Consider the following 23,713-nt stretch of genomic DNA (forward strand, 5'->3'; position numbering starts at 1 on the left):
AATACACATTTCTGTTAGGAGGTACAAAAATAGCCCCACCAAAATGAGTCCCTATTTACTATAAGGCTGCTGTGGGACCATCCTTTGCTAATGATGATTCTTGTCTTTTTTTTTTTTTCTGATCATTGTCCTTTCCAGTGTTCAGTGTGAGGTCAAGCTGGGGTTTCTCTGAATGATTGGTTCTGTTCTGGGGACACTGTCGTGTTTTTAGAATTCCTGGAGCCAAGTGATACAAGGCTATAAAATGGAATGTCATGAGCTGGGCATTGGTGGCTCATGCCTGCGAACCTAGTTACTCAGGAGGCTGAGATCTGAATATTGCAGTTCAAAACCAGCTGGGGTATGAAAGTCTGTGAGACTCTTATCTTCAATTAACCACCAGAATACTGGAAGTGGTGCTGTGGCTCAAGAGGTAGGGTGCTAGCCTTGAGCTGAAGAGCTCAGGAACAGTGCCTAGGCCGAGCTCAAGCCCCATGACTGATGACCCCCCAAAATGACATATATTGTCCCACAATGTATTAATTCCTGTTTTCACTTTATTACTTAATCTAATATTCCCTCATGTCAGCGCTCTTTTGTCTTATTTTACTGTTTCTCTGATCAAATCTCATTAACTTTTATTTTATTTTATTTATTTATTGAGGGAGAGGATGGAGAGCAAATGAAAAATAATACTGAAGAAAATTTGGCTTTGTTCTGCTTTAACAGACTGAACATAACATTTGGGGATTAAAGAGGAGACCATCAAGAGGCATTCTCAGTGGAATTTAAACCATTTGACATTAATCCCAGAGTTAAAACAAGGGACCCGTAACATTTACTCTTCATTGCACTGTCTACGCTCATTGCAGCCAGTGGGATTAATATGGATTTATGATGAACTGTAGAACTGTAAGACCTATTTGGATTCCAATTTTTTAAAAACACCATTATTAACTGGGCACCAGTGGCTCACACCTGTAATCCTAGCTAACCAGGAAGCTGAGATCTGAGGATTGTGGTTTGAAGCCAGTGGGGGCAGGAACACCTGGGAGGCTCTTATCTTCAATGAATCACAGAAAAAGCTGAAAGTGGTGCTGGGGCTCAAGTGGTAGAGTGGTAGTCTTGAGCAAAAGGAGCTTAGGAACAGTGTCCAATCCCAGAGTTCAAGTACAGGACTTACAAAAAAGAGGGGGGTAGGGAGAGAAAGAGCGAGAGAGTGAGAGAGCGAGAGAGCGAGAGAGCGAGAGAGCGAGAGAGCGGAGAAGGAACTAAAATAAGAGAACTTAAATATCTTTCCAAAGATTTATTGAACATTTTTATCTCATGTTCTTGGATTTTATCCAGATAGTTGACTTCTCAGTTTTAGGGAGCTCTTATAACATGTAAATATGCAACTGATATGGATTTTAAGTACATGTATTTCTTAGGTGCTTATATTTTAATTTTATAGAACCAAAATATTATAAAGTATTACTTTTATGTTGTCATAGCCAATATTATTTTGATTCTAAAAATTTTGGCCAGGGAAAGCATCCCTAATAAAATGATAGTGCAATTAGGGTATTCTGTAATCCAAAGTTTTATTTATGAATACAAAACTGCACATTTGTGTTTTTTTTTCTTTTGTTGGTTATGGGCTTGAATTCAAGGGCCTGGGCACTGTCTCTGAGCTTTTTCACTTAAGGCTTGTGTTCTACAACTTTGAGCCACAGCTCCACTTCTGGATTTCTGGTCATTAATTAAAAGATAAGAGTCTCATGTATTTTCCTGCCCTGGCTGGCTTCAAACCTAGATTCTCAAATCTAAGCCTCCTGAGTTAGGATTATAGGCATGAACCACTGATCCCTGCTGTGATTGGTTTCAAAGTCCATTTGGAACTTATTTTTGGCATGGTTGTGAATTAGGAATTTGTTTTATAGTGTGTGTGTGTGTGTGTGTGTGTGTGTGTGTACGCACGTGCATGCGTGTATACGTGTGTGTGAGCATGTAGAACTTGAACTCATGGTTTGGACACTGTTATTGAGTTTTTCTGCTCAATGCTAGCTCTCTATACCACTTGAGCCATGCTCCATTTCCACCCTTTTGGTAATGATGGAGGGTGAGAATCTCCCAGACTTTCTTGCCCAGGCTGGCTCTGAACTGTGATATTCAAATCTCAGCCTCTTGAGTAGCTAGAATTGAGGGCATGAGCTATTGACACCCAACTTACTAAGTGTATCTTAAGCTGTATCTTTAATGTCTAGCCCCTCTGGGCTAGACATCAAATATTAGTTTTGCATTTCTGTAATTTACAAACTGTCTTCATGGCTAATGTTTTCCTATTAGAAACTGTTCTGATTTCTCATACGCTTACACTATAGAATGCATGTATGCATCCTCCAGTACATTTTTTCATGCTTAATGTAGGAATAATTATACTTGCTTCCCAAGAGCAGACATAATAATTACATTTCCTATGAGTACTTGTAAGAGGGAGGGTGGGACCAAGAGAGGAGGGGTAGATGAATGGAGGGGGAAGGGAGGACAATGCAGTAAAAAATTCATTATATATACCACAAAATTAAGAAAAGTAAGGGAAGGAGTGTGTTGGGAGGGATGGGTGAGAATGATGAAAGGGTGACATGGATCATGACACACTGTCTTCCTAAACTGCTTTGTTGAATGGAAACTCCTTTGTACAACTACTTCAAGATAGTTAAAATGAAAATAAAAGTAGAGCAATGAGACACAACTACAATATTTTAATCTCAAGTTACATTGCTAAGTACACAAGGTAAGAAGTGGAGGAAGAGAGAATTATGGGTTCTCCACCCTTTCTTCTTACTCTCTCCAGCCCCTCAGCCTGCGGGTTGGTACTTTCAATCTGTTGTCCTCACTGAATCCTCTGTGGGGCTCCACTCATGGGAGTGTCTCCATGCAACCAAGTTGACAAGATTAACCCTCATATGTTCTCATTCCTGTTTTCTCTCAGGAGAACTCTGCCAAGAAAGCTTGTACTTTGGGAGTGAAGGGAAATGCTATTTACCATCTAAATAGGTTGATTCCCCACCCCCACCCAGGGTTTTCTAGTGTCATCCAAGGCACTCTTGCATGAAATGTGTCCATTTTCTGGAACAACTGGACTGAATGCAATGGTCCAATCTTCCTCTAAGCACTTTTTTTTTTTTGGCCAGTCTTGGGCCTTGAACTCAGGGCCTGTGCACTGTCCTTGGGTTTTCTCAAGATTAGAGCTCTACAACTTGAGCCTCAGCACCATTTTTGGCTTTTTTTCTATGTATGTGGTACCGAGGAATCTAACCTGTGTCTTTGTGCATGCTAGGCAAGCACTCTACCACTAGGCCAAGCTCCCAGCACTTGTTTTGTTTTTCAAATAGTACTTTCTTGAGATACTTAAGAAGAAAGGTCTCACCAAATTCTGTTGTTTTATTTTTATTTCCTCCCTTGGGTTCTGAAGTCCCTTGTATTTTCAATAATATGAAATAACAATTTTCAACAGTCATCAGAATTAAACATAATATGATAATGGTTGAGATTATGAATCACTATCTTAATGAGTGGTTATTATATTGTTCATTATTATGGCAGTTGCTATGATTATTATTTTGGAATTATAAACCATCCAGAAATAGCAAGTTCTTCCCTAAGATAATTATTATTAATAATGACAAGGATGCTAATAATAATCTAACAACGAGTTGTTTGTTTTGTGGCACATATAACTAAGGCACAGGTAAGTCTCCTTAGAAAACTCTGCTCAAACATCACATGCAGTGGAAGCTTATAAATGATGAATGAGAATGTGGTGATACAATCACAGATATTAAGCAAATGGGTAGAAAAATTTAAAAGTAATAGCATTAGTTATCAAGTATCAACTTATGAGCTTGTCTTTGGGTTAAGTATAATATACCAGAGGTATAGAATTTCAAGTTCCAGCTGTTATGGTAATATGCATAAAATATAAAAACTCAAAACTCAAAGAACCACAATAGTGGTTGCAAAAGAGCATGGCTTATGAGAAGGTGCATACAGTCCCATTTCCAAAGAGAAAATAACTATGACATTTAGAAAATGAGCCTCTTTAGTATAATATTCACTTTTCCCTTTCTGCTGGAAAGCTGGGCATTTTCTTCAGGGCTAATTTTGTGTGTGTGCCAGCATTGGGATTTGAACTCATGGCCTAGGTTCCATCCTTTGATTTTTGTGCTTCAAGCTGCCATTCTACCTCTTGAATTACAGGGTCACTTCCAGTTTGGGGGAGAGGAAGTTAATTTAGAGATAAGAGTCTCATGGACTTTCCTGCTCCAGCTAGCATGACATTATAATCCTTAGATCTCAACCTCTGGAGCAGCTAGGATTACAGGTATTAGCCACCGGCATCTGGCAAAAGACTGATCTTTTGTGAATACTCATTGGCACGGTGAAATGTCAATTATTTCATTTTAGAATATTCCTTAAGAGCAAGAAGGGGATTCACCACTGAATCTAGAATTCACCAGCAAATCTAACCAATGGAAAGACACACCTTACTGGCCAAAATAATGATGATGAAATGATGGTGTACCATGTGTTCATTCTATTCTGGTATATTTACATTACATAGGAAAACCATAATTATGCAGCATTTACTGAATCTCTGAGAATGAGGAAACTGTTACTTGGAATGAATCAAACTAAAAGGAATGTGCATTCAGATGAGTCTCATGAAAGTGCATCAAACCAAAATTTTTCTGCTACAACTTTCCTCATTTCTCTGTAACCCGATTTTAATGTTCATGCATGTTATTTCTTTTTAAATTAAGCCAATGCTCTTTAACTTAAAACTTATTTGTAAATGATTTCCAAAATACATCTTAGATAGATCTAAAAGAAAAACTATTGCCCTAGAATACAGTTTATACATGGAGTCAGATGTGTACCAATTTGTGATTCTAAATACCAACCCAATGACCAGCACAATTTGAGGAAACATGAGTGAGGGATGGGGTGTATTCACCTACTTCATACACATTTCAGAACAATGATTCTCTCCTATCAAACATACATTTCACAATTAAATTATTTTTCTAAAAACATGCTTTTGGAATTATTAACAAAGATCTTCAATCCAGAAAATATTGAAAAAATAAAAATAACTAAAATTTCTTCCAGCTCAACCACTAGAAGAACTATACCAGTAAAATGATCATTTTCCATTGAATTGTTAATAGTGGTAGGAAAAGTGTGCTATAGTCACACAAGCTGTGACCAGAAGGCAAGAGCTTCATTCTTCTTCCTTGGCTCTCATTAGGGCTCATATATGTGGTGTTTCAGTGGGTCAAATTGATGGTGTTTTATTACCCCTAGCAGCTTGGCTGGAACTTCATAATGGGTTTAGTGAGGAAGATTTGGCATTCCAGAAACTTCTGTAGTACTGCTCTCTGTCCTCAAGGGACGGGTTGTGTGTTACACGAATCCCTACCAAAGTGTTTTCCCATTGCTGTCATCACTTCTGTCTACCAGGCACAGATCGCTGTTCAGCCTATCATAGCACTTCTACACAATGTCTCATGTCTTACTCATTTTGTGTTACCTGGAGAATCCACAACAAACCCTTGCAACAAATGTGTCACATACTTGATGCAAAGTTGACAGATCTTCCTTGCTTTGCTGTCACCAGCCATAGCAGCAGAGAAAGGTGGGCTTGTTGTTTTAGCCTCATGTCTACAGGAGATGAGTCATGTGGTCTAATTGCTCTGGACCCCAATTAAAGTTAGATACATCATTCTCTGTCCCACAAAAAAATAGAATATTTCATATAGATCGATATGTTTCGATGACATACAAACTCTCAGCTTAATTTTAATTTTGTTCTGAAATTTATGTGCCAGTGACAGCACATAGAGAGCCCATTCTTAAATACTTATTTGTTCAACTTGACATTCGAAATATGATGGAAAAAATCAATGATAATAAAATCTTTAAAAGAAATAGAATATTTCTAGAGCCAGAGAATGGATAATGATTGCCTCTCTGTGAATTTGTGCTTCTGCACAGTCGTTAGAATTGCAACACAGCATCTTGGATATAGTATCCAGGGGGCACAGCTGTCATCAAGCCCACTGGAGGTTTCCAGATCTTCATTACAGCCCCCATGGCAGCCACTGCTCCACACCCAGTGACATGAATTCGATGATCCATTTTTCCCATCATTTTCATATGCAATAAAGCTTTGATCACTACCAATAAATTAACTATGAAATCTACTTGTTTTATTATTTCCTGAATTATCTGGAAGTGGTTACAGAAAAGAGTTTCGGTTCCACACGTTAATTTATGAGCACAGAGTATTGTAATCGATGTCAGCCCTTCCTTCATTCTTCTCCATCTCTCCCAGCTCCAACCATCCCCTCAAGTTACCTGGTTCCGTTCTCACATTGAATATTGTGATCTGTTTTAAATGTAGCGCGAGTGAGAGACTGGAGCTGTCATTCTAGAAACTTGTTTCTCTTGGTTTGGAGTTGGGTTCTTGATTTTTAGTTTACTGAGTTCTTCTTCATCTAGCTGTGCTTTGATGGATGCAGAGGTGTGCAGGGATGTGGGTGACTTGGTGTCCTTGTGTGGCAAAAGGTCTTTGGAGAGCCCTCCATTAGCTACCCAATATCCTGTGTTTCTGGGTTATCCCAGCCCTGTTGACAACTAACCCTGGAGTCTGTGACTTGTGAACTTGATGAGTTATGGTTTCAGACAAGTTGATGGTCCACAAGACCAGCCATCCAGTGATAGCTGACGGGGTGGGACACCAAGTCTCTATCACACCTCCATCCTTTCTGGGGTGGGACCCCTCAGTCTCCATATGCTAGGCAGCCTCCTAAATGGTACTGTGGGATAAGAAACCATTACTTTATCTAGGCCAGAAATGTGCCATGCTGACATGGGCGTCATCTCTGATCTTTTGGAGTCATAAGTGAATAGTTGAGGGACACAATTCCACTCCTTGTCTTCTGCATTACTCAAATAGTTATTGTAACTTCCCTAGGTTGAACTGGAGAATGAGAAAACTTGGGATACAAATGCTTTGCATCTGTCTGTCTGTCTGTCTGTCTGTCTGTCTGTCTGTCTGTCTCCCCATCTCTCTTTTCCTCCTTCCCTTCCCTCTACTTTTTTAACCACTCTAGGATAGAGAGCAGAAAGATCTGTAGTAGATCAGGTGATGCAGATGTAGTTAACATTTGAGAACATCTGACTGAGGTCATCACTTCTTCTGTCATTAATCTATCATGGCTGGGTCCCCATAGAAGAGAGGAAAGAATCCATTTCTTCCTTGCGAAGAGAGAAATGGATGACACGAGTTCTCCATGATTAGCATGTGAGAATGTGAGAACAACCTGAATGAAGTAATTTCTGTATTCTGGGAGTTAGAGCTCAAATTTTGAATTGCTCTTCCTAATCTTGTGTCTCCACTTCCTAATCCTTCTGCATCTTCCCTCATTCCTAAAGCCTCAGGATAAGGAAGTCATGGAATTAAAAGATCCTGTTAATTACTTTCCTAGATATTCAGCCTTCACAAACTACAGTTAGCATCCAATGACTGACTTCAAGCCACAATCTTGGGCTTTACTGCGTAATCACGTGGCCAGGTACCACGAAAGTAGATCTTTCTTTCCAGGCCCATTTTGAATCCCACACTGAATGCGCCAATGATTCATAGCTTTGGAATTGTCTCCTTATTGGATATCAACTTTTATTGCTAACTGCAATGGATCTGAGTTGCTGGGATGGTGACATCCTCACAGAGGAAAGAAGCTGAGCCTCCTTGAAAAACCTCAGTGGTCTGCTATTCTCCCAGTTCCTGTGTCCCTAGAGTGCTTTCTACTGTGCTGGCATGGGTGGACAGTGCTCCCTGTCCTTGGCCTCTGAGGCATGGAGTCCAGCTTTCTTAATCTGTGCATCCATGGACATATTTCTGTACAAGGCATGGATGAGTGGAGCTGGCTTATAGAATTAAGATCGCTAATGAGCTGACTTGAAAAGTAAGGAGATTATCCTGGATTACTTAGGTGGATTAAATATAATAAAAGATACTGAATACAGAAGGAGGAAGCTGGAGAGGAGGTTGGAGTGATTCAACGGGAGAAGAATTTGACTCAGGGTTGTTGACTTTGAAAATGATGTGACTTGTCCAAGAGCCAAAGATGGAGGCGGCCTCTGTAGCCCCTGAGGCACGAGGGAGTGAGCTCTCTCTCCTTCGGAGCCTTCAGGTCATAGCCAGCTCTGTCAACCTGTTCACGTCTGGCCAGACAGACCCCTTTCCACACTTGGCCTTGAGAACTTTGAGGTAAATTTGTGCTGTGTTTCCTTTTTGGGCTGTTTTTAAGTTTGAACTCAGGAACGAATTTATTGTTCCTAGGCTGGTATTGTACAATTTGAACCTTCAAGACTTTGTCACCTGGGCCTGGAACTGTGATCCTCCCAATATTAGCTCTCAAGAAGCCTTTTAAAAATCCATTAAGTCTTTAGTTCTTTGTTACAGCAGCAATGAAATACTGATACTGCGGGGTGGAGTGAGCCTAAAGTGGCTGCTCAGCGTGTCATACCCTGAAAAACAGGAAAGCAGACTACACTTGCACATCTTTCCCCTCCACTGCCCCTTCAGATTTGGCACACTATCCTATCTGCTAATGTTCCAGTCATGGGATGAAGATGGAGCCATGATCTCATTTCTTTCCTTTCCTGCTGACATATTCTGAGAGGGCTCCTGGAAAGAGGGTCATAAAACATGAACACTGGGAAAGCTCTAGAAGCTTACTTATGGCTAAAAAGACAGTCATGGCCGACATTCTTACAGCAATAAGATAATGACATCTACCAACATGGGAACTTAGAAGGGGATTCATTTCCACCCCAGCCTCCACATGAGAGCAGACAGCAGCTGACACCTTGATCTGAGTCTCATGGGACCCTACACAGGTGGCCCAGTTAACCAGTGTCCCCCTAACTCATGTAAACAGTGCAGGGTGCTCTGACTAAGTGATCATTTGTTATAAAATATAGAAAACTCGTACAAGCATGCTTGCAGATGACTAGAATAGACAGACATGATCTTGTGGAAGGAAATGTCAGGGGCTTCTCATGTAGACCTTTTCAGTCTCAATAGTAGAGCGACTGCTCATAGGTGTGGGTCTTGCTCTGAGTGCCAGGCTTTGAAGCAGTCAGAAAGATTTTTTTATTCATTGCTTATTTGACTCCTTGAAGGGCATAGAAGCCTATTGTATGTACAGGGAAATGGAGGCCCCAGAGCGGGGTAATATTCTGGTATCCTAGCTTTAGTAAAGAAGCAGAACCAGGAGTGAAATAGGAATTTGACTGATGAAGCTACATCCTGATTCCTGATTTCAGAGTCCCCTGTGGCATAGTTCACCAGTTCTGGATGACCCCAGATGCGAAGATGGTCGTGAACCCATAAGTCCAGGGATTCTGGTGCCATTGGTGTTCCAGGGATGAGCATGGCTGTTCCAGTGCAAAGAGCCGCCCATGGAGTGGGTTTGGAAACAGAAAATCATAACAGCCACACCCAGAATTTTGAGTTCATCCAGCCCACATTCTTTCCTTGGATCTTGCTGACTTTAGAGGACTTCACCTACTCAGAGTTTTCTAAAGCCTGCACCTGGGACAGGAGCCGGAGCAGAGACACACATCTTCCAAGGTTTTGTGTGTAGGAGAAGCAATAGGACTTGCCAAATCCAACAATAAAATACATTCGTCCAAAAAGGGGGAAAAAAAGAAAAAGAAGGAAAGAAAGAAACCAAACCACCCAACATTTAAAATCTGGGAAAGGGAATGTTTGACTAAGCCATTTGTCTATATAATGTATTTCCCTTAATTCTGCTTGTAATAGATGATTCTTGTACACTCATTATGGAGTGGGGGGGAGAGAGTGCTGACTTTAAACAGACTTACACAGTTGGGATCCCATTCATAACTGTCTCATTTATGAATCTCAGCACACCCATTGAGTTAATGAAGTAGAAAAATTAGGGGCTCAGAAGGTCGCTGAGTTCTATAATTCTGTGCAAATACAATTAAAGAACATCTCAATAATGAGTGTCCAGGAAGGGGGGGGTCCCACCTAATATCCGATTCAAGACAACCTACAGGACTCACCCAGAGCTTTGTCTGAAGAGACATCTGAAATACATCAGGGAAATAAATGAACTGTCAAAAACTTCATTTATTCGGCCAAGATTATGAAATGCAGCTGGAAGAGTCATCTGAAAGATGGCCGTGGGAGACCAGCGGGAGTTGTAGGTACCACACACTATAGAAAGATTCAGGCAGCTAGATAAGGAAGTTGGGCTAGATGGGCCAAGGCAGAATTGGCATGATCACGAGTGCAAAATGGGTGAGTGACTCGAACACAGCAAACAAAGGGCAAGTCATGGCCCAGGCCAAATTAGCCATGCAACCCATGTGGTGGTGATAAATTCCTCTTCTCAGTTTATGGAGGAAATAAGTCATAGTCGGCTCAGCTCTTTCAAGATCCTGTGCTCTCATCTCCCCCTCTCCTTTCTGCTAAGCTTATTATTTTGTGGGCAGTGTCCCCAAGGAAGGTAGAGATGGGGCTAAAATGCTAGCTAGGATAATGGTTTTCAAATAGGAGAACTTCAGAACGCAGCAGCTCAAGAGTCAACCAAACAATCAGAAAATGGAATGAGTCACATGTGAAGGAAGAAACCTATGAAGTCTGAGATGGTTCATGATAAAATCACAGTATTTAAAGTTTATATTTACTATGGATTTGGTGAAGCTGAGGTTTGAACTCAGGGCTTTGTGCTTGCAAGCCAGGCATTGTACTATTTGAGCCACAACCTAGCCCTTTATTCTATGTTTTGTTTGAGAGTCTCACTCTCCTCCCACCCTCCTGGCCTGGTGCTAGCTTAGACTGTCATCCTCATATTTGTGTTTTGTGGGATGCCAAGTATGGATCACCACCATCAGTCATGGACTATCCTGCCTCAGCTGGTCAGAAATGATGATCCTCTAATCTCAATCTCTTGTGTAGCTTGGATAACATGCCTACTTAGATGAGATGGGGTTGTATGGTTTTAGCTTAGGCATGCCTTGAACTGAAATCCTCCTGATTTCTACCATCTGAGCAGCTAGGATCCTTGCTGAAGAAGGAATCTCTCTCCATTTAAAAACGTATCTGGGCCAGGAGTTTGGTCTAGTGGTTGAGTGCTTGTCTAGCATGCACAAAAACCCGGGTAAGGTGGTAGCTTTGAGCTGAAGAGCTTAGGGACAGCGCCAAGGCCCAGAGTTCAAGCCCCATGACCCACAGAAGAAAAAAAAAGAATACCCAGTATTCCTGAAAATTTTACAGATGGGCCACCTGCATGCAAATGCATGGAATGTCTTTCTATATATATATATAGATATAGATAGATAGATAGATAGATAGATAGATAGACAATATTTTCAAAGAAGTGAGTGTTTTTCTAAACACTGACTAGAAATAGAGCAAAAGGGGAGGAAAAAAGAGGTGAAAGGCATGATGTGGGAAAGAGATCTGGGTAGGAATCTGAGGGAATGTGAGGCATGGCTGTGTGGTTTTCTTTGTAACCCTGCCCTCTGAATTGGGGTAAGGGAGGTCCTGAAGACAAGACATTCCATAGAACGCTTCTCATGGTTGTGCTGATAGAACTAAAAGAAAGATGTGCCAGAAATCTTTGCAAAGACCTTGAGAGGGGTTCAGGCAGCCCTCTCTTTCGGAGGAAGCTTCCAGAAACTTGAAGAGGCTCGTTCACAAAATCCAGGCAGAACCCGCCAGGCTGACAGCAGCTCTCACCAGCAACAAGGATTTATGTGCCACATTTCAAAGGACATGCATTTTAGGGATTTCTTGCTGTGTGAAAACCCATCGGCGCAAAATGGAGGAGAAGAAAAGTCCACCTGATTGTAATTAATGCTGACAGTAATCTCCAGCTTTCATTCTGAAAACAGCCAGATGGGAAAGTCGGAACTGTTAATAATAGCAAGCGTTGCCATCCTCCATCCTACAAGTTATAACTCTTTCCACTGTTTGGATTCCAGATCTCCACAGACAGGCCCTAGCCAGATGCTGCTGTGACTGCTGCCGTGGGCTGTGGTGGGCCCCATTACAGGAAAGGGAGGCAGAGAGAGGAAAACCCTGCTCTCAGACGCTCCCCCCCCCGCCCTGATGAGATATCTACGTGACAGAGGTCTGGAGCCAGAGGAAAGAGAGGATGACAAGGAAACATCAATAAGATGGAAGGTCAGCTGTGACTTCCAGCCATCTCAACCAATAATCTCACTGTACAGGAGCCTCCTCGGCCAGGAATTGTGTGGGGTCTGAGGCCAAAAGTGCCTATGGCGCGTGCGCACGTGTGTGTGTGTGTGTGTGTGTGTGTGTGTGTGTGTGTGTGTGTGCGCGTGTGCTGGTTGTAGGGCTTAAAGTCAGAGCCAAAAGCCAGGCCATGTGCAGGGAACCCCAGGTAAGCTGGAAATGTGTGCTGTGGGGAAGAGGCAGGAGGATGCACTGCCTGAGTTGGGATGGAGCCCAGTGGGCGGGACCAGTGACTTCCAGTTTAACTGAGGGCAGGTGTCAGAAAGCTGCCACCTGGACCACAAGGAAAAACACACATTCTAAATCGCCCAGATAACTATTTTCTTCCCATAAATACCAGAGCTGGGCACCAGTGGCTCAGGCTTAGAATTCTAACTAGTCAGGAGGCTGAGATCTGAGGATCATGGCTCAAAGAGCCATAGTTTAAAGCCCAGGCAAAAAAACAAAATTCTGTGAGATTCTTGTTGCTCATAAATTACCAAAAAAGCTGGAAGTGGAACTGTAGCTCAAGTGGTAGAGCAGTAGCCTTGAACAAAAGAAGCTCAGGGACATTGCCCAGGCCCTGAGGTCAAGCCCCAGGTCTGATAATAAAACAACAACAAAAACAACAAACCCCTCCAAATAGATGGTTAAATAGGAGAGAAAGCATGGGGAGTGAAAAGCCAGGCTGGGGGTGGGCAACTTGGTAACAAGCTAGAGTGAGGATACAAGGACATGAAAACATAGCAAAATGATCATGCCTTTGTTTTAACCTGATCCTTGTTATATACAAGAAATTTCTCCTTAGTAAACTCATAGAGACAGCTTAAGATCCATAATGGCAGAGTGGGGTTAATTGAATTTAGATCAGATAAGCAAGATCCCTGGCCCCAGTAGGGTTCTTTTGACCTGAAGGGCTGTCCCCAAAGGGTCCCTTGGAGCCCTTGAGTCCCGGAGAACTATCCTGGGACCAGTGGATTTGATCACCTATTCTGCAAATTAGAGAATTGAAGCAGGTTTGCTAAGGGTAAAGACAAAGGTTAAGTCAGAAAAAAAAGAAACTTTAACCTCTCATCAGCGAGAATTCCTTATTCTCCTCCCAAGTTCTCCTGCCAGGGTATCCAATCATTCTTGGGCAAGGCAGTCATGGGTTCCCTTCCTGAGAGCACTTGGGCTGTGGGGAAGAACTGGCTTGAACTTGCCTTATGCGTTTGTAGAGTCTTCTATAAAAGTCAATTTCTGCATAGTAAAAACCTGGGTGAAGCCTGTCCCCCAATCCTAATGGTGGCCTCTGAGCAGATATGCCTGAGTGAATACTCAGGGAACATTGTGAAACCCCGTGGGGGCCATCTGGCTTCCTGCAGCCCTCCGCTGCAGTCTTCTGAATGAGCACCCTATAACCCAGGTAATTACAGAGCCCGGGCCCACTCAGGGGAATTAGATGAAGCAACAAGCTATTATTGCCCTTGTTTGCTGAAATAATAATATGTGGCACCTCAGTATCACCTTTTATGGGAAACTTCAAGGCACTATCAAGGCATTGTGTGTCTGTAAGGCCTTTACCACTGATTTGCCATAAGGAAAACGAAGAAGAAAAGAGAAATTACTTGTCCATGAGCAAGGTTTTGCCGGGGGGCGGTGTAAGAGGGGACAGCCGCTGGGAGATCAGTCCCAGTGGTTTTCTCTAGCCATGGCAATGGTACACAGACAGAGGGTGAAAAATTTGAAAAGCAACACTGGGAAATGACTGGTAAGATTTAACATCTCCACAGGCTCCCCAGGTCAGCTGCACCAGTCTCTGGACACATAGCAAGGGGCTACAGGAAACAGGAGAAGCCCCAGGGATGTTTAAGTAAGTTCATAGAGTTCAGCAGAGGCACCCAAGGAGCTGGATGACTAAGACCAATAAAACCATGGTTTTATAAAGGAGCCCATGGGACCAAGTAGGAAGTTGTAGGCCTGTCCATTTAACATGAATTGTAGACCACTTTGAACTCTTCTTTTAGGAGTCAAAGAGGAGAACATTTGGAATGATCCAGATTGACAGGGGTGGAGGTGGTGATTCATGGAGGAAGGAAGGGTGTTGTATTTCACTAACCTAGGTATTCTGCTTCACCCTGGCTGGTCTGACTGATGGAATGGGGGAGGGGGAGTGTGCAAAGCCTACCATTTGGAAAAATCACCTTTCCAAGTCAGGCAAGCACAGTCCACAGCACAATCAGGCTGCGAACTGAACACAAGTATAACAAACAGATAGGATGGCTAAGATAGCCCTGCTATGCACGTGTGGTTAACTTTGCTGTCAATCAACTCAGAGGGCGGGCCTCCCTGGTCTTTCCAGAACGTGATCTTGAGATTCTTGGTCAAGTGTGGATGGGCCTTGAAAATGGTTCTCTAGAGAACACCACCTAGGAAATGCTACAGAGAAAGCATATGAACGTGGTTTTTGTTTTTGTTTTGTTTGGGTTTTTTTTTTTTTTGGGTCATAGTGGGACTTGAATTTTGGGCCTGGGTTGTCCCTGAGCTCTTCAGTTCAAAGCTACTGCCCTACCCCTGGAGCCACAGCACCACTTCTGGTCTTCTGGTGATTAATTAGACATAGAGTCTCACAGACTTTAGGGCCCAGGCTGGCTTTGAACCACGATCCTCAGATCTCAGCCTCCTGAGAGCTAGAATTACAGGCATGAGCCATGGCACCCAGCCAAGCATATGAACTTATTAAAGGCCCTGAGAAGTCTGGTGGGATGGAAAGAGTTCTGTCTTCCCTCTTGTGTGTTTAGCCACCTTGTATTTAATCCTGTGCTTTTCGTAAGCACTTATCCACAGTTCACAAAATGAATAGCCCTCAGAATACCACTTGGGAAGCACTGCTTCCTAAGGAGTGCTGGAGCCCATCTTACCTGTCACAGAGGGCAGGGGTTATTGCCCAAGGCACAGCACAGGCAAGCAAATGGTAGCACTGAGAAGTCAGGAGAATACCTCTGTCCAAGAAGCTGGATGCATCCAAGGCAGACAAATTATAAGCAAGGCAAGATTTGAGGGTATGGTAAACCCTTGAAATATTGTGGTGTGTGTCTGGGTCAGGGCTAGCACGCAGAACACTATGGGCAGTGGGGAGAGCATCAGGAACCATTTGCTAGGAAGTGTAGGATGGCATTGCCCCCTAAAAAGTAAAAGTAGTCAAGACCAGGAGTTTGGCCTAGTGGTAGAGTGCTTGCCTAGCATGCACAAAGACCTGGGTTAGATTCCTTGGTACCACATACATAGAAAAAAGCTGGAAGTGGTGCTGAGGCTTAAGTGGTAGAGCTCTAGCCTTGAGAAAACGCAAGCACAGTGCTTAGGCCCTTAGCCCATGCCCAGAACTGGCAAAAAAAAAAAGGGGGGGGGCTGGGAGTTTGGCCTAGTGGTAGAGTGCTTGCCTAGCATGCATGAAGACCCAGGTTTGATTCCTCGGTACCACATACATAGAAAAAAGCCGGAAGTGGTGCTGAGGCTCAAGTGGTAGAGCTCTACCCTTGAGAAAATCCAAGAACAGTGCTCAGACCCTGAGCTCAAGCCCAGGAGTGGTAAAAAAAAGTAAAATAAAAATTAAGTGTAGTCAGCTATCGATTGTATACTACCCTCTTGCTTCTACCCTCTTCAGTCTTTCTCTGTGGGACTCTCCCCTAAGCCCAAATGAGAAAAGCATGCTGAAACATTAGCGATGTAATCAGAGAAGGTAAGGAGTTCAAGGCTGCCCAGCCAGGCTGTGTGGAATTCTCAAACCCAGGAGAGTTAGATCATGGAATAAGTTCCAGATACACTTCTTTAGAACTCTTCCTCTTAACCTCTATGCCAAGAGTTGGCCAACAATAGCCCATGTCTATTTTGGTAATTAGTATAAGATGGAAGACAGCTTTATCTGTGTATTTACTTATCGTCTGCATCTGCTTGAATTTGTCCCTAGAGCACAACAGAAGACCGCAACACAAGTGGACCCCAAAAACCCAGGGTATTTACTTGCTCTCTGGCCTTTTAAAGATAGTTCCTGGACTCCTGCTTTAGTACTTTAGTTGTAGGTTGCAAGCACATGGAGTGAAAACAAGGTCCCAAGAGAAAAGAAAAGCTGTGCAAAACTACACAGAAGCCCGTGCTTAGGGAAAGCATGTGTGGTCAAGAAACACAGAAAAACCTGCAGGCCACTGGCCAGGGTGAAGCAGATATCCCATACCCTAGGCCATTACCATGGGGTTTGTCTTTGATCTGGACTATAGCAGTCTTCGTTCATTGAAGAGTTTTCACTGATCATTTACTATAGTCCTGATGCATCCTCCCCAGGCCTTCCAGCCAGAGGATCCTGGATACATCTCAGGAGAGTTCATTCTGAGCCACACCACTGTGTTTTGGCTGCAGATAATTTTGCTGATGCTCTCAGGACTTGCTGAGAACTGAAATTGTCCTGGGCTTGTAATTATTTTCTTAACCGAAGCAGTGCAGTCTGCAGTTGGGGCCTTGCAGCAACTCTAGCTCCAGGAAGCTGGGGCGACAGAGCAGTGGAGCCGAGGAGGGGCTTGGCACCATCCCCAGCAGAGCTCAGGCCCCTAAGCTTGTGATCTGGGTGAGCTGGAGCTTCTGGCCCATGTGGGAACAGACTAATGATGCAGGGCTCATTAGCACAGCGGGTGAGGACTCAGGGGTTAGTGTGGAGGGGGTAATGAGCCTGATGCTAAGCTCAGTGGTTTCTGCTTGGGTGCGACTTAGGCCTGTGTACTCTAGACCTCAGAGACTGGATTTGGAACTGGCAACCCAGGCAAAAGAGAGGCCCAGCCAGGTTTGGCCCCATCTTTTCTTCCACGTCTGGTTTCTCCTTCGGGAGCTGGGTGGACTGAGTGAGGCCTGAGGGTGGACATCAGAATTTTACTTTTCTAACATATGACTCAGGCCATTCTTATAGTTGATTCTTGATGGTCATTCATATTCTGCTGGGCTTTCATCTTTCCATGTCAGTTGGCCCTAGACCCCTTCACTTAGGCTCATTTGTGCCCACATCTTTCTGAACCCTGCTCTGAAGATGCACGGATGAGGAGGCCCCGTCGGTGCTGGCAGGGTGACATGCAAGACCCCAGTGGCTGGGATCAGGAGACATTGAACACCTCACGTACTTCCTGACACTCTGTCAGCCATTTTCTGAGTATATATCCTTGCTTCTGCCTTCAGCAATGTGAAAACTCATCATATATCCTATCAGAATGGCAAAACTCAGATGAATTGGGTCTACAGTTCCCTGAGCCTTCTCTTAGGACTCCTGCTTGCCAGTGACTGGTGAGACTGGAATCATCTAGCCCCTCACCTTGTGGAACAGAGTACATACACCCAGATGAAGGAGCAGGCCCACCGATTCTCTGTTTTCTAGAGAGAAGTTGGGTCCTGAAGAGCTGACCTGGGTTTCCTGGCATTGGCAGCTGTGCAGGTTGTCATGCTGCAACTGTGTGTGTCTGCTGGGGAGTGAAGAACATTGACATGGTGACAGCACATGTCCTGCAGCTAGGAAGTCTCACCCAGGGGCTCTTTTTGGACTTCCAGGACTCTGGGATATGGTTGACTCCACTGGCCCAGGTATGGCAAAAGTAATCGCTTTCGGGACAGGGAAGGTGATTTCCCACACACTTCTGCTTCCAGGTCATAGGGAAGCCTTTGGCTCAGCAGGCCAGGGGAGGAAGGGTTGGGAAGGGCCAGTAGAACATTGTTGTGCTTGGCAGTGTGCATCCAGACTGTCCAGCGTTACAAGCTTTCCTTCAAGATCCAAAGATCTAGCGCTATGCAGAGTTGAGCTGTTGGTTTTACCTTTTTGAGCCATCAATCACAGGTTCAAGTTCAAGTTCATTGTCCTGGTGATTTGGGAAATGGGAGATAGGAGGTTTTTAATTTAGGATGATACTGTGTGTTTCTTTACAAAGTTCCTTTTTTTTTTTTTTTGGCCAGTCCGGGCTTGGACTCAGAGCCTGAGCACTGTCCTTGGTCTTTTTCCTCAAGGCTACAGCTCTACCACTTGAGCCTCAGCACCATTTCTGGCTTTTTTCTATGTATGTGGTACTGAGGAATCAAACCCAGGTCTTCGTGCATTCTAGGTAAGCACTCTACCACTAGGCCAAACTCCCGGCCCCAAAGTTCATTTCTTTCTCCTCTCCTTTCCTCTTTTCTCCTCTCCTCTCCTTTCTTCTCCTATTCCTCCTTTCTCTCTCTCTGTCTCTCTCTGTCTCTGTCTCTCTCTCTCTGTCTCTCTCTCTCTGTCTCTCTCTCTCTCTGTCTCTCTCTCTCTCTCTTTCCCTCCCCCTCTCCCTCTTGAAATCAAGGCCTTGTCACTGTCCTGAGCTTCTTTTGCTCAAGTACAACAGTACCACTTAAGCCACAGTGCCACTTCTGGCCTTTTCTGGTTATGTGGTACTGAGGAATCAAATCCAGGGCTTCATGCATGCAAGACACACACTCTACCATTGAGCCACATTCCTAGACATGTTTTCTTTTTAAAAATATGATTTATCCTTTGGAGTGAATCAAAATCATCCAATAATAAGAACTGCAATCGGATGTCCTTTATTGACTGGGTCCCCTAGAATGGTCCCGCAATGTCTAAATTCACTGATTTCCCCTGTGACTGACGTGGCAGCTGCTTTTTGGGATGTGGTTTCAGGCTAATAAAAAAAGGTGACATATTTGGAATATTTGATTGTTTCAGTTCCCTCAAATGACTATGGTGTGATCAAATGACTGTGACTCTTGACCCATTGCGAGATGCTGAATGGGATCTCTTCTGGGTTTACTGGAATCTCCAGTCTTCTTCGGTTCCTCTTGTGCCTGGCATAAATCTTCAAGAGCAGACCACTCAGTGCCTTTGTTCTCTTCTATTCCAGCGCTGTTTTCGGAGGAAGACATAACCTTTGCAAATCTCCTGAGGGCCTCCAGCTGGGCTCAGGGCACTTGGCTCCTGCTCAAAGGCTGTGTCTTTGAGTAAGCAATGTCCAAAACTAGAGTGTGCATTTCCATTTCTGACTAGCCTAGGTCCATGGTACCGCATGGACACATATTAGTGGAAAGAGACTGCACTATTTACCATTTTTTATACTCAGTTTCTTCATACCCAAAGCGGAATTTCTGGTGAGAATTGAAATAAAAGTAATAGATGTAAAGTATCTCACTTGGACCATGCAAGGGGACAAATACCATAAAGTGCTATTTGGGAAGGCAGCTGGTTAAATACCATAACTCCAGCAGTACATAATGCCTTATTGTTTTGGACCTGACATTGATTGTCTACTCAGGTTCCAGCACTACCTCCATTGCATCTCTTTTCTGTTCTACTTGGTCCTGGTTTATACATTATGTATATATATATATATATATGTACACACACACATACACATACACACACACACATACACACACACACACACACACAGCTATTTCCAGGAAATCAGCCAACATTCCTATCCTCAGAGTAATGGCTAGACCAATGACTTTTAGCCTAAGACTTCCTCTCCCCCAAAGACTTAATAGTCCCCATCTTCCCAAGCCTGACTCAGCTCACCAGAGACACCAGGACAGTTTCACACTCCCAGCTCCATGTTGGCCATGGGTATGTGCACTGACTATGCTCTCTTCTGCACATATCTGATGTCTCTGAGGCCTATGGGTGAGGGACAGATTAGATAACACTTCTAAAAGAACCCTCAACAGAGGACAATTACTATTGTGAATATTTTGCATGTATAATCACATCAGTCTTACCCTTTATAGTTCTTACTACCTTTAAAACAAGGAACCTGGGGCATGATACCTTGGGTAAGGACTATAGCCAACTTACCAGCAGAATCCAGATTTCAAAGCAAGCAATCCAAAGCCAGAGCCTGTTTCCTAAGCTCTGTTTTGTTACATCACATGGACATTTGGCCCTCATTCTGAGACAAAGACTCCCTCTTAGCAAGACCCAAGCTTTCTCCCAGCAGCCCAGGTTTGTTAGACCAATTGTGCCTTCGGGGTTAACTCTTTGTTAACATGTGCCTTTCCCAAGACATGACTGCATCCCCAGACAACCACCATTGCCTATGTGGATGACAAATAAAAAGGAGCAGGCACAGAACCATTGGCCTCCTTACAATTACTGTTATTAAATTTCTATTTTACTTAGGTTGACACCACTACTGAGAAACCCAAAGCGATGGACTTTTCTTTCAACGTGGTATCAGTCTCTCCCATTCCTTTTGCTGGCTCCTCATGAATAACTTCCAGGCAAGACAGCAACTAGTTTAGGAGTGTGTTGTACGTGATCCCAAATCCTCAATGAAATAATTATGTAAATGGAGTGGGAGATGAAAGCTTGTACAATACTGGAAATTAAAAATATAGCCTAATGATGTACTTGGAGCCAGGAGACAATTCTGCCAACTTAATCTTGGTTGGGGCCTGAGGTAGATGAGTTGGATGGAGAAGAAAGACTTGTGGAAATTTCCACCCCATTTACTAAGCTAGCATGCTAGAATTCTGGAGCCTTCTACAATTAAATGATGAAGCAACTGCATTTTGATTTGACTTTTACTGTCACTTGTGTTTTGATTTTCGAATAAGGAGCCCTATTTGGGTAATACAATAGGTGGAAGTAGTCAGAATGCAATTGACAGAACCTAACAACAAATGAATGAGAACTGAAAGAAGACTATACTGTAGAGATTGCCATACAAGTTCACCTTGGAAAGGGAAGACATATATACTATCAAAATGATCTCCAAATAAATAGAGCTTCTAAGTATAAGAGAATCAGGCTGCAGATGGGCCATCTGTAAAGGTGACAAACTCAGATGGTTCTTGAAAATGAATCAGTGTTCTATTTAGCACACAGTCCAGTACTGTCCATGTGGCTAATTGCTGGGAGCCAAATGCTATCCTGTATTATAACAACAGCAAACTTCAGACCCAGAGATTCCACTGAGGACTCCAGTATGAATCCACAGGGAAAATAATTCCCTGGAAGACCAAAGGAAGCCTTAAAGAACTGGGCACTAATGTTCAGATGTAAATGATTTACTCTAGGAATGATTCACAGCCAACTGCTATAAACAAGTGAAAATGAAATATCCAGGAGTGAAAACCAGATAATAAATAATGTCTAAAGCTGGCATGGTGGCTCACGCCTGTAATCCTAGCTACTCAGGAGGCTGAGATGTGAGGATCAAGGTTCAAGGCCAGCTTGGGCACAAAAGGACCTGAAACTTATCTCCAATTAGTCTATAGAAAACAGGAAGTGGGACTTGGCTCAAGAGCACAGGCACAGCACCCAGGCTGAATTCAAGACACACAACCCACAGACACACACACAAAAAAAGGTCTAATTATTGTCCAGGTGATTATATGAGACAGATCAACAGGGCACATAACGACGATAATTGTGAGAGTTCCCATAATCATCAGAACCCTCCCCCACGCCTCTTCCCCATTCCTCTCCCCCCATTCCTCCTCCCCCTATCCTTCCTCCCCTCCATTCCTGGCAAAGCAAGAGGAACAAAGATGAACCTCTTTATGGATGCTCGTTTCCCAGTCTGAGGAAGAGTAGGTAAGTTCCAAATCTCCTGCTCCCTCTGAGTGTGACTGTGAACAGAAGATATATTTGCAAAATTATTAGGATAGAAAACAGCATCTACCTTTCAAAAGACACAAAAGTCATAAAGAATAAGTCACAAAGGGAATAAAGCAGCATAAAGAAGAATGACTACCATTACCAATTAGTACAATAAATGTAAATGGATTACATTCAAATATGGACACCTGGATTGGATGAATAAAAAAAGAATGAATGTATGTGAAATGAACAATAAATAAGCTAAGTGGACAACTATTGTTAACCAGGCATCTTATGGGGACATTATATTTACAAAGTATCTGTTTATTCCACTATCGTAATAGAATGAGTGTTTTCTTTCCTCACTCAATTAATTCGCTGTCTTAAAAAATCAAATTGAATATAATTTTCTTTGGTATGCACCACACTGTGTGCACTATAAGTGAAGTACATGAAATTCCTTGTAGGTAGGAATTCTAGTCTACTCTGTGTCTCATCAACCAAAACCCAACTTTTATTGCCCTGACCAACAGTGAAGTGGGTTCTAATGACTTATTCATCATTTTATAAGTCTTCTTTTGGTTAATGGTCTGGTGAATTGTTCAAGATCAAACCTCAGTGTTGTGACTGAAATGAAGCTCACATTAGAGCAATTACATGGTTATTGGCAGCTATGACGTAATCATCTGAGACAGAAAGTCCGATGCAACTCAGTCATCATTAATGTTCTTGTGTGTGAAGTGAATTATACAGTTAGTATTTTATGTCTAATACATTCTACTCCTTATTTCTATTTTAACCTAATCATTTTAGGCTAAACAGAAACTGAATATCACAGTGATTGTTGTATACATATACAAAAGTCTTTATTGCTTTGCTTATTTGAGTACAGTTATTTTAGTTTAACCAGTTTTAAAAACACTTTTTCAAGCAGGTGCTAGTAAATCTTAGCTATTCAGGAGGCTGAAGTCTAAGGATTATTATTTGAAGTCATCCTGGGCAGGAAAGTCTATGAGACTCTTACCTCCAATTAACTACCTAAAATCCAGGAGTAGAGCAAAGGCTTAAAGTAGAGAATGCTAGCCTTGAGCAAAAATGCTTAGAGACAGTGCCCAGGCCCTGAGTTCAAGCACCATGACTGACAAAAAACAAAACAAAAAACAAAACAAAACCAAGAAACAAAAGCCCAAAACAAAAAAAAAATCCCTAAAACAATAAAATTAGTTGTCTGAAATATCTCTATGCAATCTCTCTAAATATATATATATATATACATAAATGTGTGTGTGTGTGTGTATAAAATACCTCCTCGATCAGTTTCTACTTAGAGACTATATAGAGAGACTTATAAACAAACAAATAAATAAGCAAGTCAAGTTCTGGGGCTTGAACGAAAGCCTGGATGCTATCCCTGCCAACACTCTTACCACTTGAGCCATACCTCTACTTCTAGCCTTTTGTGGTTTATTGGAGATAAGAGTCTCAGAGACATCTTGCCTAGACTGACATTGAATCGCAGGCCTCAGATCTCAGCCTCCTGAATAACTAAGCATTCCTCTACTTACCTCCAGTGGATGGCCCCAACGGAGTGGATGTTCTGAAACTGCCATTGCTACCTTGCTACTGTGGGCTTGAAATTGTGTTTCACGGAGCCAGTTGGATTTCTCATGGCCAAGAAAGAAAACAAAATTCTTTTTTATTATCTCATGAGTAAGAGAGAGGAAATTGAGGATGGGTTTCAGAGGCCATCAGGTGCAGACTACAGGGTCATGCTGAAACAAAGTGTTCTCTACTCCAAGCAAACTTCTGAGGTGGGCTTC

This window comes from Megascapheus bottae, chromosome 5 (assembly GCF_031878675.1).
Source record: "Megascapheus bottae isolate mThoBot1 chromosome 5, mThoBot2.hap1, whole genome shotgun sequence".
Classification (NCBI taxonomy): domain Eukaryota; kingdom Metazoa; phylum Chordata; class Mammalia; order Rodentia; family Geomyidae; genus Megascapheus; species Megascapheus bottae.